The sequence below is a fragment of the Marmota flaviventris genome, chromosome 1 (genome assembly GCF_047511675.1).
Source record: "Marmota flaviventris isolate mMarFla1 chromosome 1, mMarFla1.hap1, whole genome shotgun sequence".
Classification (NCBI taxonomy): domain Eukaryota; kingdom Metazoa; phylum Chordata; class Mammalia; order Rodentia; family Sciuridae; genus Marmota; species Marmota flaviventris.
This window is the reverse complement of record NC_092498.1, coordinates 57,925,044-57,945,843: the sequence shown is the minus strand read 5'-3', so window position 1 is coordinate 57,945,843 and position 20,800 is coordinate 57,925,044. Positions and strand designations below refer to the sequence as shown.

Sequence of the window (20,800 nt, the reverse complement as noted above, 5' to 3'; positions counted from 1 at the left end):
ATGATACTCATACTAATGAAGTAAATTCTCATTTTGGATAATGTAGTTACAAATACACAGCCTGTATTTTTTATTTACTTTAGTTTTGTGGTACTGGGGATTGAACCCAGTAGCACTCTACCTAAGAGCTCCATCCCTAGCCCTTTTTATTTTATCTTACAGGACAGGGCCAAGCTAAGTTGCTGCCCAGGCTGGCCGGGAATTTGCAATCCTGTCTTAGCCTCCCAAATTGCTGGAATTTTAAGTGTGTACCAACACACCCAGCTTGCATTTAAAATTTTGGCACAGGAGTTAAATAAGGGCTAGCATGTATACATAACATGACCAACTTTAAAATCCAATACAGCTTTGACAATTGTTTTATAAAATGGTCATACCTCACTGAAGAGTCCATCATCTTACAAGAAAACCTTACAAGTAACAAAAAAGTATCCATAATAATGACTATACTGCACTAAAACTTTAAATTTTTAGTACCATCTTTGAAGGTGAACTTTTCCCAATAAGAAGGCAAATAGTGAATACAACATAGGCCTTGTTTCACAATTTATTTAACTCATTAACTTATGTTTTTCAAATGACATTGACAATGGGATACTTCAGAGAATGTTACTACTTCACCAACCACCTAAAAATACTAGGTAAGAGATTACATAAATGCAACTAAATAATACACTTTGTATTATTTTATTATTACTAATTATTAACAAATTTTTAGTTTGCATAAATGTATAACTTAGAAGAACAAAAAAAATTAAAGATTCCTACTAGAGATGTACTAAATCGAAGTTGATGTTTCTATATTCTGGTTGCTGTGATGCTGTCTTTTAATTACATTTTTTCCCTATATATCACTAAGATATGGGGGTAAGGCACTGTATCAATTTTAAATATACCACAGTTTTTACTCAAGCAACCACTCTACCAAGGAGCTACACCCTAGACCTAAGTTTATTTTAAGAATATTATTTTAAGCATATTTACTATTTTAAGCATATTATTCTACCTACCAGGTGTGACATGGTATATATAAATTTTTGCCCATTCATTAACTAGCTCTGAACAGTTATATTCTTACTCCTGGCTAAGCTGGCTTTCCTCTTCTATGGCTTATTAGTTGCTATTTGAGCATGATTTATTTACATGTCTTTTCAGAATAGTTTTTTCAATTGCACCTGTCCTAAATTCACAACCTTTTCCTGTTTAGGGTCACAAAGGAATTATCTTAGGCTTTGCAGCCCAAAGTCTCCAGTTAATATTCTTTCTCTCCCTCTTCCTTTTATGAGTCCTTCAAATAGTTTTCATTTCCAGGTTATAAAAAACACAGGCTGTGCTTGCTGTAATTGGCATATTCCTTTTCTAGTCCTTAACAGGAAAAAGGGTCAACAATCATCCTTGTTCATACATGTATGATCACAGTAATTTAGTAAGTGCTGGTTGGATACTTAATTTAATTTGGTTATCACCACCATGCTTTCTGCAGTCTTTAACAATCATTTATAGTTATTTCATTAAAAATGCATGGCAAGGAGAAACTTTCAATTTATTAATAATGTCAAATTTATTCCATGAACACCTGACTTATTTCATTATTTTACAAATGGAAGGCACAATTAAGTCCTATTGATTTATTTATTTAGGAACATGTTATGACATGGGCTGACAGAGAAAAGACTTTTTTTTTTTTTTTTAAAGATGGACACAATATCTTTCTTATTTATTTTTTATGTGGTGCTGATGATCGAACCCAGTACCTCGTAAGTGTGAAGCAAGTGCTCTACCGCTGAACTATAACCCCAGCCCCAAAAAGACACATCTTCAGATTATGCAAAAACCAAGTAGCTGCTTCTTTCCTACAAATGACTTATTTTACTGAGCATCTAGAGAATCAACTTAATCATTCATCTTAAGACTCATCTTAAAAAATGCATGTCTCCCATTTTGACCTAGGCCTCTGATTAAACTACTGAGTTTAATCCTTATCCTTGGAACATAATTTTCCTATTTAGCAGATAACAACCATTTCAATTCTGCATTTGGTTGTCTAAAATGTAGAGATACACAGAAATATCTGTGTATCACAGTTATTAAGGTCTGTGTGATCACAATTTCCACTGCATAAAACCTCACTCTTAGATCTTCTTCAATATGCTTTCTACTTTGTTTTTAATTTTATCAGGCTATTTGGATGAAAAACTATGCATTAACAAGTATACACTGGACTGGGGTTGTGGCTCAGTGGTAGAATGCTTGCCTAGCATGTGTAAGGCACTGGGTTTGATTCTCAGCACTACATATAAATAAATCAATAAAATAAAGGTCCACTGACAACTTAAAAACAAAAACAAAACCAAAAACCAATGTATACTACCAAAGTACAACTTAAGGTCAGTTCACTTTGTAACCTAATATGAGGAAGGTTTAAGAAAACCTGGATTTTCCCCTCAATTTGTCTTTATTAACCTCCAGTCAACTTTACAGTGGCTGAGGGATTCCTACAGTACCAGTTTGATTTGTGTTAGAAACAAAGCTCATTCTTGCCTGCAGAGTTAAGGACAACAAATTAGGAGCACTTTGATACACGCGTCTTTGCAAATGAGTACACTGTTAACATGCAGAAACCACATAATCTTGAGGAAGTCTATAGAATGTACCGGTACAAAACAGGTGGGGGGAGTAGGAAAGAATGGGGACTAAAAATTAGGTGCTTACTCTATGAAGCCCCATCAACTTAGCAAGACTCTGTGTCTCAAAAGCAGGGGACTGAGCTGATATAGCTCCAGGTGCCCCTTGGCTCAATTTCCAGTACAAAAAAAAAAGTAACCCAAGAGTTAAATCAGTTATTTTTGAAATTCCTCAAGGGCAACAGAGGTAAAGTAATCAGAATATATAATATGGAAATTTGCCCAGGGTAAACCACATACTGACCCAGTACAAGTTTCTGTATATTAAAAGAAGAATCAGAAGAAAAAGCCAATGACAGCATTTCCAGCTAAAATTCAACGTTGGGGGATGGATGTGTAGCTAAGTGGTAGAGCACAATCCTAGCATTTGCAAGGTCCTGGGTTTGATCCCAGAGAAATGCCATTCTAACTGGGCATAAATGGGAGCATGTGAAAAAAGGTTGCCACAAAATGTGTATTTCGCTTAGTATGGTTATACAAATTGTTTTTAGGATATGAGAGAGATGCCTAGATTTCCACACTATTGCCACCATACAAACCTGAGAATAAAATTCCTGCTGTCTTTTCATGTTTCAGTTATAGAATAAAAAAACTGATGGGCTGGTGGGATTGTGGCTCAGAGGTGAAGCACTCGCCTAGCATGCGTGGGGCACTGGGTTCAATCCTCAGCACCATGTAAAAATATTGTGTCCGCCTATAACTAAAAAAGAATTCATGTTTCTTTCTAATTCAAAGTACATTTTTCTTAGGAATGATGTGTTAACCTTAGCATAGTCCTAATTCTTGAAAAATTTAAGTACTAGAAATAAGAATATCTTGGGAAACAGATTTTCTCTTTTTTTCTGTGTGGTACTAGGGATTGACCCAGGGCCTTCTATATGCTAGGCAAGCGCTCAACAACTATGGAGCTACACCCTAGCCTAGAGTCAGAAATACAACAGGGGACAGGCATGAGCAAAATAGGTAATTATGTGTGATGGAGAGGTACAAATAGGCTATAGAAGGAATCCACTAATTTTAAATGCAAAAGGGAGAAGCTCATCAATTTCTACTAGAAGATTAGTTGCTAATTTCTGACCCTGCATACAAGAATTCAAATGTTCAATAAATCAGAATTTTCCGCAATTCAGAGTTTGACATATTGCTAAAACTATGCCCTATGTATTCACTAATCATGTTACTTTGTCCCTTAGGAATGAAGTCATCAGTGGTAGTAGTAGTGGAAACACACTTTGGCTTGAGAGTTAAACTGTAGTTTTCACTACTTACAGAATTGATTTATACTGTTTTAATTTTTTAAGGAAACTAGGGTAGACAAATAACTGAAAATGTAGGTTTTAAAACAAACTTATAAAAAATTTAAAAACTCTCTAAAATAAAAGGGTAAGCTTCAAATATCCACTCAGAATCATATAATTTGTTTTAAATTGTTTAAAAAGCTGACTATCATTTTTGAAGCATTATAGAACAAACTAACAGCAAAAGGTACTGCTAAGGATAGTTATAAACAAAATTTACTTTTATCTTCACTACAGTGAATCAGACTCTGGTAAGGATGAATGTACCAGGATATAATTTAGCTATTTAAAAGACTAAATGGGCTGGGTGCCATGATGCCTGCTTGTAATTTCAGCTACTAAGAAGGCTTAGACAGGATTGCAAGTTTGGGGACAGCCTCAGCAACTTAGAGACCCTGTCTAAAATAAAAAAATAAAAAGGGCTGGGGATGTGGCTTAGTAGTAAAGCACCTCTGGGTTCAATCCCCAGTACCAAAACAAACAAAACCTAAATAAATTGAATTTCCTTTCCTTGAACTAAAACGTAGACCCAAGATATTGGCTTTCTTGATAGATTTGTCTACTATTTAGATCACATCTATTCATTAAAAAAATATATTTTTAGTTGTTGATGGACCTTTATTTTATTCATTTATTTACATGTGGTGCTGAGAAATTGAACCCAGTGTCTCACACATGCTGGGCAAGTGCTGTGCCACAAAGCCACAACCCCAGCCCCACATCTATTTACTTTTGACTTTCATCTCTGTAGACTTCTTATCAAATCTCAAGTACTTTCCTTAAAAGCCAGTTTGTTTTCTCTACATACCTAGGCAACAAGTATGGATGTGTTTTTATAATGTGTTACATACTTCCTTTATTCTACTATCACGAGGGCTCTAAGAATCAGTACTTCCCAAGTTAAAGGTAGATAAGTTTTAAAACATGTTCTTCCCTGTTCCACCCTACATCTCCAAATTAAGTCTTTGGCCAAGGGTTTAGCGCTTTGTTTAGAACTTGGCCAGCACACATAAGACCTGGTGTGAATTCCCAGAAACCAATACACACACCCAAAAAAGAAAAAATTAGGTCTTTGTTCAGACGATATACTCTAGGACAAAAATAATTAACTTTGGTGAAATGAGGGAGACAGGTATTGAAATGACTGGTCTGCCACCCTAGGTAAAATAATCACTCAAATGGGATAAAATATATACAATAGCATGAAATGGTTCTGGGTACTCCTAACATCTGGTGTTGATGGTAGGAGGAGTCACACCAGTAATTAAGGATTTCTTGTCTGGCTTAAAATTAAGACTTCGTTACATACAAGGAAATGGAAGTGGCATGAAAATTGAGCTAAATTTAAACAGGTAGAATAAAGAATGGGAAAAAAAATATCAATAAAACATTTAGATAGGCTTGAAAGTTCTAATTACCAAGTAATCACCTTATTGACCTAACTAAAAATGTAAAGGCTAAGAATTAGGTTGTGTGTCTTAAATATGGTTTAATACTGATTAGATCCAAAGTTCTAATTTGTCCCAGGAACAAAGCACTGGACAGAGGAAACCAACACAAACATCAATCAATACTTTAGGAGGGGCGCCTTAGTTCCAGCAATTGGGGAAACTAAGGCAGGAAGATCACAAGTATGAGGCAAGCCTGAGCAAATTAAGACATGTCTCAAAATAAAAAGGATAGGAATGCAGCTCAGTGGTGGAGCATAGCTGGGTCCAATTCTTAATATGGGGGTGAGAGAGTCTCTTTTAAGGGATATTATCTCCAGGGATAAGTTTCCAGGTCATTTAACACAAGTAAGGCTGAAGTTATATGAAATACCATTTGTTGTAATTGATAACCAATTTAGTTTATTATACAAAAAACTGTTATATAGAAAAGAGAGTTGTTTGTTAAAGGTGCATCCTATGCTTCAAACAATTTTTTATTGTACTTACACTAAAGGAGAGAAAAAAAAAACAACCCTCCAAACTCTCTTTTTAAAATATGAAATACAAACAGAGATAAACTCTGCATACCTCAATGCTTATGACAAACATAAGCATTGAAGGAAAAAATGCCATATTTTTCCTAGAAAACAAAACAACACCACAATCCCAAGCTCTAAATAAGGAACAGGTGACATTTACAAATTTTGATTTAACAAATTCATTCACTTCTCCAAGCAAAGGACCCCCAATAGATTTTACAACTTGTTTTTTTTCACTGTATATTAAAAGTTTACAGTGAATATTAAAGAACACCTTTTTACTATATCTATGGTTAATACATGCTATATGGAAAGGCATAGTTCAGTTCACCTCAAAACCACCCCAAAGAGCTCTGGAATCTAAGTTTTTGCAACACATGGGCAGAAAAAATACACTGTTAGTTTTTCATTTCCAGATGAAATTCCATAATAAAAGATGTTTCAAATTTGAATTAAACAACATAGAGGGGATTATGAATCACACTAGCTGGCAGAGAGCAAAAAACTTTTCAAATTTTTTTAGATACTTAGGAATCAATTTTGTTTTTAAAATTTATTTTCAATATGGTACTTGGGGTTGATCTCAGGGTCTTGCAATTGCTAAGCAAGTGCTCTATCACTGAGCTACATCCCCAGCCTTTTTATTTTATTTGAGATGGAGTTTAAGTTGTCCACATTTGTCTTCTAACTTGTGATCCTTCTGCTTCAGCCCCCTAAGTAGCTGGAATTACCTCTGCCTAGCTAGAAATAAATTTATTACCTCTTTAAGAAAAATAATCAAGCCGATTCAAGTTATCCACAACCCTTGAATGTTTTAGAGCCCAATTTGCAAATATGGACTTGAGAATTAGTGTTAACATAACAACACTGAATCCATTTTTCAAGTTAAATGGTTCAAAGCCAGGCACACCTGTAATCCCAGCAGTTCGGGAGGCTGAGGCAGGAGGGTATAGAGTTCAAAGCCAGCCCCAGCAACTTGGCAAGGTCCTAAGCAACTTAGGTAGACCCTGTTTCTGAATAAACATAAAAAAAGGACTGGGGATGTGGTTTAGTGGTTAAGTGATCCCTGTACCAAAAAGTTAAACCAGTTGGGCTATGTTATGTTTAATCACAATTTTTAATGTATATCTACTTATTTCAGTTCAAACCATTTTCAGATACGAACTTTTCATTTTTCTATGTTTACAGGTCACTAAAATGCCTGGGGTAGTAGTGGGCCACAGATTAAAATTTGTATTATATAAAACAAAACCCAGTAACATGTTGAATCAGAATGTTTTCTTATTTTGAACATAAGTTTCAGTAGTTACGTAAAATGGTAAAGAAGTACAAGTGACTATTCAAAAATATACCAAAAAAGTCTAAGAGCAGACAATAGTAATCAATGTTTAAACTTTACTCACAGAGTCACCTCAGGGCTTTATATAATATACAATGTTAATAAATCCTGTTATTGGAATGCCAATCTCCTGATATACAAAATATGTAGCCTCTAGAGATTCATACAGTGACACAAACTAAACTTGAGGTAACAGCAAATTAGGTCCTCTAATGTCAGAGAAAGCAGGGCCACATACCCTGATAAACCTCAAACACATCATGGTTTCATAAACCCACTTAATTGCTAGTGTTTAATACTGTTGAAGTTTGTAAGGAAAACCCATCCTCTAGATTTAAAAAACAAGAATATCCAAAAATACTCAGCAGTTTTATTTCTTCTTCCTTTCTGCAGAACTATCCATGGCCTATCAGCTGCTCTCTGCCTCACTCTCCCTTGGGTAATCTTTTCCTCTTATTCAAACAATAGTGCTGTAAAGAGCTCTTCTGAAAACGTTTGAAAGCCAATTATTTTAGCTTAAGACTACACAGTCTATAAGCAAAGTGTTTAATCTTAACAATCTCTGAAGAAACATGCACACCCAAATGCCAACCAAATGTCAATTGCTGGGTTGGTGGATCATCAATGTTAAGAACAGCTTAAAGTATTTGGGAAAAGAGATGTATTTGGAAGATTTTTGAAATATAAGGAAAAAGGCTAAAGCTGTTTTTCCCAGAAGTGGGAAGAAGCACTCAAGACTGGAGGGAAAAGGCCCAAAGCATAATAAAGTACAAACCTCTTGAGATGGAATGCCATTTTAGAACATCAAAAAATGTGATGCATGAAACCAGTAAGATTACAGCAATTGTATAAGAGACAATGATTTGAATAAAAATAATGTTTTTGAAGAGATAAGTGAAGAAAATTCTTAGGAATCAAGTACCAAGCTAGTATTTGATGAGCTCAGAAAGCCTGTGGCCCCCTTTAAACCTTAAGATTTGCATTCGAAGCTAGAACTAAGATGGAGGTGAACACTGCTAAGTTCATAGAATAGGCACAAAAGATTTTGTCCAGGGAGAACGTTATTCAAGAAAGCAGTTAAAGTAATCCCAACTAGCATTTAAAAAAAATCACAGAATAATCAAGAAAAATCAAGAGCTTAATGGATTTGGCAGTTAAGGAACACATTGATGAAAAGTACAAAAGACTTGTTTCTATTAGCTTAGAAAATGACTTCTTTTTCTTTTTTAGGCAGAATGAAGCTGAGAACTTTCTGAAAATTATTTTATGTAATCTACTAGCTTCATATTTAGTATCAGATTTTCTAAATAAGAAAAGTTTCTATGAGGAAAGAAAGGGAGCCAGGAATTTACACAAGACAAAGTAATACTTATTCAAGGGTTCGCATACAAAATGCCTGTTTTAACAGCCTGAGTAGGCAAAAGAAAAAAAAAGCTTTGAACTTTAAAATCTTTATACTAAGTTAACTATTTACATTTTAAGTACTGGCTTTTCAGTTCACTCACATTAGGTTGCTTAATAACTGAAAAAGAAATCCCCATAAACTAGTTAAGAATTTAATAATAAGCAAATTAATTAAAAACACAATCTTGTTTACGAACTTCAGAAAACCTACAACTAAAGAAACGTTACAATCTTGACCCCTGTTAAAGTCATCCTTTTATGTCCAGGAAGCACTTCCTCCTAACATCTAATACACATATTGTCAATAAGACGTCAAGATTTTAGTTCCAAGTATCTTTGTTGAACAATTCCCCGTTCAACACCATCCAAAGGAAGAGAACGCCTTTAAATCTTCTCTTGTTTTTGGCTACTATTAACTAGAATGGTCAAGTGGGAATAACAAATATATATAAATGCATAGTCTTTAAAAAGTCTTGAGCTTCTGGACATCTTCACCTATTCAAGGTTTCAAAAACTTAGTTCATACGACTACAAAATTGATTTAAAGAGGTAGGCTTTAATATTTATCATTCAGGGACCTTATTGAATATTATTTATCAGAAGTGCTTACAAGTCCATCTTTTATTTTTAAACGAGGGAATAAAGACGAAAGGCAACATACTAAAAGTATTGAAAACCACCTTATAAGTTCATACAGATACTGGCAGCTTTTATTCTGCCTATATTTAAATAGAAAGGCAAATTCCACCAATAGGATTACACAGTCTTACAGGATTTACAGACAAGGGAGGGTAGTGGAAGGAAGAACAGAAGGTACAAATGGAAGGAGAATTTGAAAAGTGCCCTACAATTCAGATGACAGTCTTTGGCTGTTTCACACCTGCTTCTAAATTTTGGTATTACTCTATTTTTCTATTCAGATCTGAGAAACTTCACGTTTTCCCAGAAACAGTCATTGTGTCCCCACTCTCCGAACCCAAGAGATAGCCTCGCCTCTGGCTACCCACCCAAGTGGCCCTCAGAGACTCATAATAGATTCCCATTTCCAGAGGAGGGACTTGCCACCTTACGTAAGTACTATTTGCAAGGAGAAAGGTTGATAAGAAATTAGGGCGCCAAACCTCCTCCACCAACAGCAGTCACACACGAAAGGAGTGTCCCTCCCGGGGCTTTCCCGCGAGGCGCAGCTGCTCTGCTATGTGGGGGAGGGGAAGCTTTGAAAGAGTCATCTCTTCCTCTTCAGGCAGCCAACGCCGACCGCACCAAAGTCTCCTCCGCCCAAGCCCTGTCCCCTCCCCCGCCCCAGCCTGGGTCTGCGCCAAACCCCACAGGAATGCGGCCGGTCACATGCGCTGCGGCGGCGGTGGACGTGCCTCTCCCCCCGCGCCCCAAGGAGACCCAGCGCCATCTTGCCCTGACGCAGTTAAAAAGTCACAGGAGCAATCGTGTCTCCACGTCCGCGCCATCGCCCCAAAGTCTCGCAGAGGCCGAGCCAGGGCCCTCACCTCGCGCAGGGAGAGGAGAAAATGGTCAGGGAGGAGCCTTGCGATTCCCTTCGCCACTGCTTGGGTTCCATATCGGCCGCGGCAGCTACGATCACCATCGTCACTTCTCCCTCTCTGCCTTTGCAACAGCCTCCCCCGGCGGCCTTGGCCCCACCCGCTGCTGCAGCATGAGGTCATCGCTACCCAATCACAACGCGCCCGACAGAACACATCGGGCACCGATTGGCTGCTGAGACCGCCTCTGCCTCTCCCCACTCAGCTTACCGAGAGCTCCGAGTCGCTGTGGGGCAAGAAGACGGAAGCCGCCATTTCGGGGAGAGACCCCCCCAAAAGGAGAGCCGGAATTGCCGTGTCACTTTAGTGGGGGAATCCTTGTTTTATTATTTGGCCTCCCCTTTTTGTCTTAGATATAGCAGTCTCTCTGCCCCTTCCTCGTTTAATCACCGCCACTTAAAGGAATCACCGCTCCCCTCCCCGCATATTGTCCCGCAGCAGGGAAATCCTTTCCCGGGGCCAAGAGAAGTATAGGAGGCAGCGACGGCAACTGCACCGATGGCAACGGCAGCTTTTACCCCGATACACGGTGGCAGGGAGGCGGCGCTGGCAGTGACTGCATGTTTTCTGTTGCTTCTCCCCCCGAACTCTTCAGTTTCGCTCCTCCATCGAGACGGCGCTGGACCCACCAGCTCCGCTTTTATCCGGTGCCCGGAGCCTGCGCACTGGAAGTTCCTCGGCCCCTAGTGGGCGTCGAATGACACCCCAGCCGGGTTCGCCCAGCGCTGGTGGCCAGACTAGGGCGGGGGAGGGGGAGACTGGGGCCGAGGTTGTTTTGCGGGTGGAAGAAAGTGCATCGCTCTAGGAGGGCAATGGAGACAGGGGTCTATCCAGGCCCTACGGTCATCATCTTTCCCCACAGTGACATGCCCAAGCTCACTTATAACCAGACATGAGGGCTACTCAGGGAAAACGGGTAAAGAACCGATTCCGTCAAATACCGAAACTTCCCCCAAACCTTTGGTGAACTGTTGAATGCCTCTGTTGTGAAAAAGACTGAGACTCTATCCATCTTACTGTCTTCAATTACCTTCGCGACTCTGTGGAGGGGCAACGGCGGGCGGCAGCCCATAAGCAAAATGGCGGCAGACAGCTTCGTCCCCTCCCCCCTGCCCCTGCGGAGCGGGGCGGGCGGGCCCCGTGCACTTGCCGCCGCCGCCGCCGCCGCCGCCGCCGCGGCCGCCGCCGCCGTCGCCGCCATTTTCCCAGAGCGAGAAGCAGTGACACTGAGCGGGCGCAGGGGGCCGAGTCGGAGACGGTGCCTGAGTTCGGGAGCGGCAACAGAGGGGGCATAGACACACCGAACAACCTCGCCGCCGCCTCTGCGTTCTTGTTGACTGCCTGGGTGCCCCCTCCCCTACTCCTTGGCTCCTGGCGAAGAGGCTGCGCGCTGCTGTTTGGGGAGGGGGTGTGTGGAGCCGGGTCCTGTGTCCACAGTGGCTGCTGTCGGGGGTTCGTCTGATTGCGAAGGTGTGGAGAGACTCCTTGGGGGTCGAGCAAATAACGGGGTTCGGGTGTCTGGTGTGTGAACATCACAGGTCAGTGCCTGTCGTCTCCGTGGGAGTTCGTGGGGTTTGCAGGGTGGGGGCTTCTCATCTTTATCCTTCGGGAGGGGGGCAGTCGACATTGACTCTCAGGTGTCTTTGCTGGGGCAAGACTTTGCTCGTTTTAATCGAATGTATCCTTTCTCTTGCTTGTCCCTAGAAATGGAGCATTATGGCGGGTTTTAGGGTAGTGGAAGGGGAAACTGGCAGTTAAACCCCCTTGAGAGTGGGAGTTAGGGAGGGGGCGCACTCCTCCCTGGCAGCGGGTTAAGGCCGCTTGGGTGAGGAGGACGCTTGTGACTGTTGGTAGGGTTTGTGTCCAAGAGGTCCCAGGAGCTACCGGCTCTCGCTTTTCTCAGCTGCGTCTTGTTCAGGTGTTGAAAAGCTGTGTAGGCCCCATTCTCTTCTTTTTCCATCTCTTGATTGGCAGTCTCGGGCATAGTGCTCTCGTAAATATGAAGGGGGTTAAAAGAACGCCCTGGGCATCCCTCTTTGTGGGAAAACGAGACAGCTCCTCATCCTCTCTGGGAGAGGATAAACCCGCCCCTGAGGTGGTCACCCCAGTACCCAGCCTTCTCAGTCTCCTCCCCCCACCCCTCTTGCATTACTGCCGTCCTTTACTGTGCCGGAGCCTTAGAATCCACAATATGGCTTATTTCAGAAAAGCTTACTTTGACCAAGGGATTGGCACAAACACTGTGGCAGCAGACTCAGATGAGAAACAAACGGTTCCCTGTGCTAAACGGGGGAGGAGGGAGAGAAAAAACAATCCGGAGTGCTCTCTTCCACTAGCCTTAGTTCCGTGTAGATACGTCCTAGCTGAGCTGTCTCTTGAGAATGATACAATTTAAGGTCAAAGAGAAATCTTAGCTCTAGAGTAAACCCCGTGCTACCTATTTTATTCCACCTTTTAGAGATGTGAATAACTAAGGTGTTTGGAGTTCTGAAGACCTTGGAGAGAATTAGGTGAGGTGCATTCAGCTGTAGACAGGAAACATCAATACCTAGTTGGAAAATAGTCCTTTTTTCCCTTTAATTTTCGAGATGGGGAGTAAAAACTGTAATTTCCCTCTTTTGTCCTTTACAGATTCTAAAAATGGCGGCCCCAGGCTGATGTTGTGGTAATCTAATCAGCTCGGGTCCTCCACACCCCATGCAGTGCGTTTGTCTGCAGCATATTACAGGCTTATTATGTTTACATGAAAAGACTGGGATTTCCCCCCCACCCCAAGTCATTTACAGAAAGGTGTCGATTTTACTGCAAATTACAATCCTTGTGTTTTAGTAGATTAATTTTATTGTTTTTTTTCCTGAGAGGCAAATAAATTGATACCACTTCTAAAATAATAAAAACACTCAGGTAGTCTTGGAAATTTCAGTGGTCAGGATGGATGCAGTTAAATATTAAAAATATTATTTAGGTACCAGTAATAGTTTATGTTGGGTTCAATTCAACCATCTTTTATTCAATATGTCAGAGTATATTAAAATATTCTGCTAAGTGTGTAAGTGTAATCTGTTTCATATGATTGGACATTTTAATCTATAGTAAAACATTTCCATTCAACTCTTGACAAATTTTGTGCATTTTGGGTTTTGTATTCTGTTTCAGAGTAAATTTTAGGGAGCTGTACAAACAAGCCTAAACCTGTTACTTCACTAGGTGTTCAGATGCTGTTATATTTTGCATCTGTTTTTTCCCATGTATTTGAAGCTTTCCTTAAGAATTTTCAAAGTTAATTGTATATTTGATGAAGTGAAGCTCCATATTTTGCTTGCTTTTAAATTTGTCTTGTAGCATACTTATCATCATTATGTAAGTAAAAACAGTAAGGCTTTGGTTTGGTTCTTGGTCCTTCACCCCCCAAACATTACCATTTACCCATTAAGAGATTGTCCACTCTAATAAACCTTAAGTAAAAGTGTTACCATAATAGGGTCTAGAATCCATTTTTTGTCATATGCAGAATCTTATGGACTGAGACTGAAAATTAAATGTTGTCAGGTGTCATTTATCTATATTTTTAAAAGTGTGAGTAATTAGAATCATTTCCATAGCGGGAGGTTTTCAGTGGGCCATTAATGGCTTTTAATGACCATTCAGATTGTGGAGCAACTAAAAGATGAGTGAGTGCTTTTCAATATGATAGTACTTAAAAAGACTGGAGTATATACACCTTTTTATGATTTTCTGATCCATTTTTAATATTTTAGAGTAGAATTTACTTCATGGTGAATATGAGAACAAGGTTGATAATGAGGTTCTATTCTACAGAATAATTATTGAAATAACTGGCTTAGGGATTTTCTGCATACCAGCGAGTTTCATCCTTGAAGGTTGAGCACACAACCTTACTTTGAATCTTTGAAATATTTTATTATGTAATGAAATGTAGGTCAGTAATGGGAGAGTTTGCATAGTGATTTGGGATCAATACTCATTTGTATTATGCTCTTGTTTGAGTATGTAAGATCCTTCACTACTATATTAAATGCTATACAATTATTTTATGGGCTTTGTAGTTGAGAACTATGATTCAGAAGAAGATTGGTACTTGAAACTTACTATCCAATGTAAGAATCGATGTATTCTTATACATTTCATTTATGTAGCCAGAGGAGGTAACACTGCCTATGCCCAGGGTTTTCTTGATAGTGACCTTGGTCAGGTCTTTGATATACAAAGAAGCTTGAATCACTTGGCTTTAAAAATATGATAGTTAGAAATGATAAAAGCTTCTGCCTCCTGAAATCTACTAGCTTCATACTTGCTTGCTTCATTGCTTTGAGTTTTGTTTTGCTTCTATAAAATAGACTTTAAAAAAAAAAGTATTGTGCCTTATTTAAAATACTTTATAAGTAATATTTTAATCAATTGACTATACATAATAAAAATTGTGGAGGTAAATTTATTAAAAGGTTATGTATAATTTTTGTTCCCAGAAAGTTTTGAAACATTTGTTCCCTAGGGGGATAATGGGTTTTGTTCTTAGGATAGCTAAGGATAGCTGAGTTTGAGGGATTACTTGTTTATCTGTTTAAATGGATTTGTAGAAAACCATAATGTAATTGGAGAGTTAATTTTATTTTTAGAGACTACATTTTGATCATACTTGGCTTTTGTTGTCAGTGTAAAGGATCTCTTTGATCCTTAAGTTTAGAACCTTTACAGGTCTACATTTCAACCCTATAGGACTCTGATAACTCTCCTACAATTTTGGCTTTTCTGACTTCTCATAGCTTCTAGTCAGAGAATTTTCTACATATATACCACATTAAACTCTAGGACTTTTGGATCTAAAAATAAGGAAGTAGAGAGAAAACCTGCTTAAAATATTAGGAGAAATTCCTCCCCTCAATACACATTTTAGTAGTTTCAGGAAAATTATAACTGTTATTAAATTGGATTTTTAAGTTACTGAAATGGTTATAGTAAGTGGTTATTGAAGATTATGCCCAGGGGTATTCCAACCACTGAGCCATATCTCCAGACCTTTTTATTTTTAATTTTTAAAAATCAATTTACTTTTTAAAATTAGGTATATATGACAGCAGAATGCATTTTGATTCATTGTACCAAGTGGTAGCACAACTTTTCATTTCTCTGGCTGTACATGTATAGCATCGCACCATATGTGCAGTCATACATGTACCTAGGGCAATGATGTCCATCTCATTCTACCATCTTTCCTGCCCCCATGCTCCCTCTTTTTAGACAAGACCTTGCTGAGTTGCTGAGGCTGGCCTTGAACTTGTGATCCTGCCTCAGCCTCCTGAGTCACTGGGATTACAGGCCTGCACCAACACTCCTGGCTCATGCATTAAACTAAACCTGTAGGTTTATTTTTATAGGTATGTTATGTAAATCCTAACAGCTCTGCCTTTCTCCACGTTACTACTGAGACATACATGTGTATATACTGCCATAGTTATATTTAAATGTATAAAACAGAGTGGTTGTATGGTGCACACTGAGAATTTTAGCAAATTGGGAGGGTGAGGCTGGAGATCACAAGTTTGAGGCCAGCCTTGGCAACTTTACCCCTGTCTCAAAATAAAAAACTAAAAAAAGGGCTGAAAATGTATAAAACTAACAGAACATTGAAAAGCCATCAAAACCGCTTAGAGGAGCAGAGCATGGTGGTACACACTTGTAATTTCAGCAACTTAGGAGGCTGAGGTAGGAGGATCACAAGTTTGGGGCCAGCCTCAGCAATTTAGTAAGGCCCTGTCTCAAAATAAAAAAAAAATTAAAAGAGCTGAGAATGTGACTCAGTGGTTGAGCACCCCTGGGTTCAACCAATTGCTTTGGGAATATTAGTATGTAATTTTCTTAGAAGATGTTACATTTGTTACTTGAAAAAAATTTAATAGATTTTCTTGCTAAAGGATTTATTCTTAACAGATGATAGGTGCTCAATTATTTGTGAATTTAAAGCTTTTGTTTAAATGAATATATTTCCATCTCAAATATTCTGAATGATCAGGGTCTGTACCTTGTTATGTGTTAGAATAAATTGCTGAATACTTTGTTCTCTGAGACTTTTTACTACTGAGTATAATATTCTTTTTGCTTTATGATAAAATTTCTGTTTGGGTTACTGGCCAAATAATAAGAGGGATCTATTTAAAATATTGATGTATGAGTGTTTCTAGCTTTTAGACCGAGTTTAAAATTGGAGTGGCTTAAACTTATTGACTGCTTTATAATATAGGAATGCTAGGAGGAGCTTTTTATTTTTCTTAATATTAAACTGATTACTTTTTTATTAGCTAAAATTTTACTAAATACAGAAGAGCGGTATTTGTGGTTGAAAATTGCTTTCTACTAAATTTGAGGTAGATAGAATTTAACTAAAAATAGAACTATTGCTGCTAAACAATGAGTATTTTATAAAGAGTTAAGGATTAGCAACGAAACGTATTATGGTGAATATCTGTGCAAAGTGCCCCAGTAAAAATCAAGTGATGGTGACCCACTCTTAAGTTAATTAGATCTTATTTTTGTCTTTTTTTTTTTTTTTTAAAGAGAGAGTGAGAGAGGGAGAGGGAGAATTTTAATATTTATTTTTTAGTTATCGGTGGACACAACATCTTTGTTTGTATGTGGTGCTGAGAATCGAACCCGGACTGCACGCATGCCAGGCGAGCGTGCTACTGGTTGAGCCACATCCCCAGCCCCTTATTTTTGTCTTTAAGGATATGAAAAGCGTTTCATCTTTACTAAGTAGGATGCTTTTTACTTAAAGTCCGGAAAACAGTTGTTATATTTCACTTGAAATACATTATCATTTTATGAAACCAATATTTTTTCCCCTCTTGAACAGTTCATTAATCAAATCTTAGTTTTAGTTTAAGAAATCATTTTTATATTATTAAGTGAATTTTAAAGCTTATTGCAAATCTCATTTAGTTTTTGTCAAAACTAAGTTCTTTGAGATGTTGGACATTTGCAATGCATTAGTTGACAAAGAATTGTATTTTCACGTGTTGCATTAAGGTGATATCAAGGGCTGGGGAATATAGCTCAGAAATAAGAGTGCTTGCCTAGCATGCAGAGACCTCAGGTTCAGTCCTCTGTAAAACCCCCCCCCGCCACACACACACACACAAAAGTCATCGAAACAGACATTATGTCTTTTAATGAGTAAATAATAACCTACTGCAATTTAATGAGTAGGTAATCAACTGCTTATCCATTATTTTATTTTATTTTAGGTACTGGGAATTTAATTCAGGATGCTTTACAACTGAGCTATACCCCCAGCCCTTTTTAAAAAAATTTTGAGACAGGATCTCACTAAATTGTTTAGGTCCTTGTTAAGTTGCTGAAGCTATCTTTGAACTTGAGATCCCCCTGCTTCAGCCTCCCAAATTGGTGGGATTACAGGCATGCGCCACTACACCTGGCTGTGCATCATTAAATTATGAAGTTGAAAGATTAAATGTTTTCCTATGTTTGGGCTAAGAACAAGGTCAAACCTAGTGTCAGTGGTTTTCAGGGGAGAATAAAAGGAGGATTGTGGTGAAAAATGGTTACTACTTAGACATTATGGAAAATTAGCTTTGGTTTTTTTTAAATGTTCACAGAGAACAACAGAAAGATACCTATCATTTACCTAAAAGCAATTTTCTTTGGTTTCTAATCTTTAGAAGAGGGCCTCCAAAGCGAAATAATTGCTGTATCAAACTGAGGACTCCATTTTTTAGCTTAAGAAAATCAAACACACATCCATGTTGAGGAATGTTTTAAAAAGGCATTTAACTTTTTATTTTGAAATAATTTTGAAGTTACAAAAAGTTTATGTAACTTATACATAAGGAGAATGTATATGAGAAAAACACTCTCCTGATATTTTTGTGTTCTTATTTCACACATTAATAAATGTAAAAAATTCTGAGTTTACAGAAACACATCTTGGATTTCTTTTTATCTTTTTGCTTCATATATCACTTAAAGACAAGATTCAGGAATTTGGAAACTTATGTCTTCTTTAATGAAGTGGTAGATCAGAAGAGACTGTGACCAATTTGAATTGTTAGGACTGTGCCCTGGTAGCCATAAATTGATAGGAATCTGACGTTAGACTACTATATTATAAAGCTCATCCAGAAAATAATATTGCTGTATTTGAAATTATCTGCTTTTGTGCTGCTTCTCTTCAAGTGAAACTGCTTCATTAGTTGAATTGATACAGCCTTAAATTGTTAAGTCTTTACTGAAACAATATTTTTAAAAGCTAGACAAAAAAAAAGAATTTTGGGTGGCTACTGTTTTCCTGGCACTAAGGATATGGAGAGTGATGAGACTGTTTCTGCCTTAAGGGAGCTCATAGTTTATTTTCACCTCTCAAAAGTCTGCTATTTTAGGGTTTGTATTGGTGCAAGGAACAGACATCAACTCTAGCTAGCTTAAGTAAATAATTTGTCATAGGCTTTAGGGAAATCTCACATAATTTATTTGAAGAAAGTACAAATAAGCCTCAGAAATTAGCAAGGTGTCAGAGAACTATTCTCCATCTTGATCCCTCTAATTAGCTGTTACTGGTTAAGGAGATACTTGTGGGGAAGGTATTTATGATGTGTTGGAGGGGCATTTCCTTGGATGAACAACAGAAAGATACCTATCATTTACCTAAAAGCAATTTTCTTTGGTTTATAATCTTTCGAAGAGGGCCTCTAAAGCTAAATAATTGCTATATCAAACTGAAGACTTCATTTTTTTAGCTTAAAATCAAATGTTGAGGAATGTTTTTAAAAAGGCATTTAACTTTTTATTTTTGAAATAATTTTGAAGTTACAAAATGTTTATGTAACTTATACATAGAACTTCATATACTCTTCTAAAAAGAAATTAAATGAATTTTGTTTAAGAAGTATGGTAATGACACCCAAACTTGTCTTGTATCCCACTACCCACCACCCCCAGCCTGTGCTGAGGATTGAACAGAATACTTGCTGGGCAAGTATTCTGCCACTGAGCAACATCCCTATCCCTTTTTATTTTGAGACAAAGGTCTAAGTTTCCAAGGCTGGCTTTGAATTTGTGATCCTCCTTCCTCGGTAGCCCAAGTCAACTTATAATTTTTGCAAAATAGAGAGTGTGCCTTTTTTTTTTTTTTTTTTCTCTCGTGATACTGGGAAAAATAGTGGCTTTCTTTGTATCATCTTCACATTTTTTATACCCAGATCACACAATTTGTAACATTTTACCATATTTGCTTTATTATTTTCTATATACATATACATTACTTTCCTGAACCATTTGATTGCGTGTATCCTGTCCCTTTATAGCCTTTAATATGTATGTATTCATTTTCTAAAGACAAGCATGTTTTCCTATGTAACCAGAGTAGTTATTAAATTTGGAAATTTAGCATTGACGTAATACTTTTAAATAGTCTATACTTCAGAGTTTCATTGATTATTCCAATTATGTTCTTTACTAGCACCCCCTCCACCCAAATAGCCAAATCACAGATTGCATTTAGTTCTTTTGTATCTTTCTTAAATCTCCTTTATCTGGAGCAGTTACTCAGTCTTTTTTTTTTTTCATGACATTAACAGACTAATTATTATACAATGCCCCTTAATTTAGATTTGTCCAAGGTTTCTTCATGATTCAGCTTTTGCATGTTTTTGACTGGAAGTTATCTGGAGAGACATGATATTTGTTTGTCCTTTACCAGTATGTTTTTCATTTTGATTACTTGTTTAGGGTGTTGAATTGTTTCTCTATGTATACTTACTGCTTTTCATTTTGCTATTATCAGTTAATCTATAGCAATTGAGATTGTATAAATATCCTGTTCGTCATCAGAGATTATATAATGTCCTGCTCTTATCAGATTTCTCTCTTCTAGATTTAATATTTATTGATTCTTGCCTGAGTAAATTTTTACTTTGTTGATTGCAGATATATCAAAGTTTTTAATAGTGATTTGTTTTTCTGTAATGGGGATTATGGGAGTTTCATTTTCTTGCTTTTCCAGTATTTTTGTAGTGCAGATGGGTTGTTTATGTAATCACAACAAATATATTTTAGGGAAGCAAAGTGTAGATAATTTAGATAGTATAAAGATAATATTCCTGCACAGTTTTCCAAATAAATAAGATTTAATTTCCTGGATGCTTGTCTAATTTGAAATCCAGAACACAGAAATTAAATATTTAGAATTTATTTAAAAATTATGTGATTCCAGTTCCTCATTTAATATTCAGAATTATTGTTAAATGTGTCTTAGGTTGTATTGCTTAGGTTTATGATTTGCTTTAGTGCTATCAGTTTAATTTTTTTTTTTTTTTTTACTGTGGAATTAACCCAGGAGAGTTTAACCACTGAACTATATCCTCAGCCTTTTTTTATTTTGAGACAGAGTCTCACTAAGTTGCTGAGGATGGTCTTAAACTTGGAATTCTCCTGCCTCAGCCTCCCAAGTCACTGGGATTGCAGATGTGTGCCACCATGCCTGGCCTAACAGTTTAATTTTTTTTAAACACAGG

At 37.6% G+C, this 20,800-nt stretch overlaps 1 protein-coding gene, 1 long non-coding RNA gene and 1 pseudogene across 6 annotated transcripts in view; 1 reads left to right on the top strand and 2 right to left on the bottom strand.

The window, feature by feature from the left end:
• Positions 1–10,160, bottom strand: part of LOC114085205 (transmembrane protein 126A pseudogene) — a 28,532-nt pseudogene extending 18,372 nt beyond the window's left edge.
• LOC139706024 (uncharacterized) overlaps positions 1–11,257 on the bottom strand; it is an 82,398-nt gene extending 71,141 nt beyond the window's left edge. The window contains exon 1 of one of the 2 annotated variants that reach the window (XR_011707717.1): positions 10,200–11,257. This is a non-coding gene — a long non-coding RNA (uncharacterized lncRNA). The remainder of the gene's footprint in view (positions 1–10,199) is intronic. The other variant, XR_011707718.1, reaches the window with a different exon arrangement.
• Positions 11,258–11,439: 182 nt separating this feature from the next.
• The window catches only part of Kmt2e (lysine methyltransferase 2E (inactive)), a 94,964-nt gene continuing 85,603 nt past the window's right edge, over positions 11,440–20,800 (top strand). For all 4 annotated transcript variants that reach the window (XM_027926451.3, XM_071613206.1, XM_071613215.1 and 1 more), the window contains exon 1: positions 11,440–11,791. The gene's annotated coding sequence lies outside the window, so the exon portion shown is untranslated. The remainder of the gene's footprint in view (positions 11,792–20,800) is intronic.